Source organism: Salvia splendens, chromosome 1 (assembly GCF_004379255.2).
Source record: "Salvia splendens isolate huo1 chromosome 1, SspV2, whole genome shotgun sequence".
NCBI lineage: Eukaryota > Viridiplantae > Streptophyta > Magnoliopsida > Lamiales > Lamiaceae > Salvia > Salvia splendens.
In genome coordinates this window covers 37,278,595-37,281,515 of record NC_056032.1, presented here as the reverse complement: position 1 = coordinate 37,281,515, position 2,921 = coordinate 37,278,595, and positions in this window count along the sequence as shown.

Here is a 2,921-nt window from a genome sequence, read left to right as displayed (position 1 = left end):
CCGGTCTGAGTTAGAATCTCTCTTCCACTCTCTTTATCACACGCACACGAACTCACGAAACGGGATACTGAAAAGGGATGAGTTTGATTATGGCTGAAGCCGACGGAGGAGGGGACGCGAAAGCACTGTTAAGCTCTTCCATCCCTTCCGGAAAGGACACCGTCTGGTTTGATGTCTCGTCTCTCTTACATCGCGCCTGCCACAGTCCGTTCCTCTCCATATCTCTTTCTCAATTGCGATCACTATATTTATAAATTGGACTAACAGGGTTGCCCCAGCCTTACTCCGTTTAATACATTCGCTGATTTCTTAATGTATGTAGTTAATTCTTTTCAATTGCTGTATGGATTCCCGTTTTCCGGTGTAAACGATGTATTTTCTTAGGGAATATTTCTATGTATGTATGTTTTTCTGATGCAGCAAAACTAAGCTGGAGTTTCCATAGGGAATACAATTACATGTATTTATAGGAGTGGGTTGAAGCTGGGCTGGGTTGGGCTGGGCCTGGGCTGCTAGCGGGCCTGGTCCTGGGCCGGTCCTGGGTTTACAAATAGGCCCAAATAGAGCCCGTTACACTCAACAAGCCCAGCCCGAGCCCGTTCCATTTCTCTAACGAGCCGGGCCTGGGCCGAGCTGGGCTGGGCCAGCCCGGCCCAGTTGACAACTCTAATTGTGTACAAAACACACATAATAAAGAATAGACAATTGAAATAATTAGCAGTGTTTTTCAGGAACTTCAAAGCTAATGAATGGAGTAGTGCTGAATTGAGATGCTACTTTATTTGATCAGAAACTTATTATGAGAATGAGATTTCTTTAATGGTCATCAACAATAATTCAGTTATTACTAGTCACTTATATCATGAGTGATGAAGAAACCGACATAAGTAGTCTGCTTTTGGAAGCTGAACATCCATTTCATGCCCAACTTCAATATGAATTAATAGTATAAACTACTCATATCGCCTAATATTCTGCAGATTTGGAAGACAGCATAAAATCTGTCACGGCCGCCCTTACTAAGGATAGTAAAGACGGGGAAATTGTGACTAGGGAAGGGACTAAGGAGCGGGGAAGAAGAAGGGGAAAATAATGAAAGACAACATCTTAAACAAAGCTTCAAAAGAAAATTTTTAATCGATTAAACAATTAAGCAGCGGGTTAATATCTCAAGGTAATTAATGTCATAAAGTAGTGTAGAGCAAAACGAAAGACTTTATCAAGAACGATTCGAAACAAGGCAGCGGAATAAAGGTGTCTAGAGAGTCATAGGGAGACGTCTATGCATGAAGACACGACGCATCCGGAATTTCTTAAGGCTCGACTCAACATCCGCCGCAACATCACCGTTAAACCTGCACATAAAGAAAACATATGCAGGGCTGAGTACTTGACATACTCAGTGGACACACGTCAAAATATTTGATAAAAGTTGTGTCATCCATACCATATTGAACTCGAGTTTTAACATTTTAGAAAAGAATATCATCGAGTATCACAAAACATTTTCGTAGACTGGCCAGTCAAAACAATCTCCCCACTTTCTCCACAATCAATCAATCACATCCTCTTACCATAGTGCGACGAAAGTGTGGCCACACTATTCGCCCACGAGACCGGCCGACTAGCAAGGACGGCTCCCGATCCCACCTGTGTACACAGCCTGATATGGTTTGCGGCCATACTCAGACCCGAATTCATTTCACACATAGCCCTATAGCCTAACGGAGCAAGCTCAAACGAACTAGGCATTAGGCAACAATCTCAACATCAAACAATCACAGCCCTATAGCCTAACGAAGCAAGCTCAAACGAACTAGGAATCTGGCAGAACAGCGCAGTCGTTTTGTAAAAATCATTAAAAATACATCCGATATCATTTGAAGCTAAAATTTGGTCACCACACAGTAGACACATCAAGGTTCATCCAGTTAAAAATCCATACCAAAATCACATCTTTAGGTCGGTCAAAAACAAAAACGAAACTCATTGGACGAGAATACAAATTCTGACAGGACTGCGCAGTTCAATTAAAAAATTCGTTAAAAATTCATCTTTCGTCGAAAGAGGCTGAAAGTTTGACACAACATAGAAGACACTTAAAATTTCACTCAGTTAAAAATTCGTGCCAAAATAAGATTGTTTGGTCGGCCAAACACTCGTCAGAACCTACTGTCTGAACACCACAGTTTTCATGCTCAACATTTACAAACTAAGGTTTGTCTATCATTCATCCACACGTAGAAAGATGAATCAAAGTATACCTTTCTCTTGAAAAACAATCGGTAGGAATGACGAATGATGTTATTTTTCGATGAATCTTGAATTTCCAACTCCACAATGATGCAAGAACAAGGAATTGGTGAAGGATTGGTGGAGAAGCAGAGAAAGAGAGAGACGTGTGGTATGGAGAGAAGAGAGAGGCGAAAATATGAGGGCTAGGGTTAGGGTTCTTTTAATTTATAGTTTAGGATAAATCCCACAATAAAGCAATTAAAATTGTGGAAGAATAAAATAGAGGTCAATGAATAAATCCCACCATTAAAAGAAAAATAGGCGTGTAGTATGTGGGGTAGTAATTTTTGAAAATTGCTATTTAATTATCATAGATATTTATTTGGTATTTACTTGGAGAGAAAGATACTTACAAAATAGGTAAAAAGATATTGAGTATCTCATAAATAAGGTAACAAAATAATTCAAGCATCTCCAAGTGGGGAAATAAAAAGGGGAGTGTATAATGAGAAAAATCAAGGAAAAATACTTAAATCCTCAAATCAAATAGGAACAGGATTTAAATTTGGTAATTTCTTGTAAGAAAAGACTCCCACAAAATATGTAACAAATAAATTAATCCCACAAGTAATTGAAAGGCATATGGGCGAAAATTATGAGGTTTTAGGGAAAGAAAGAATCAAATC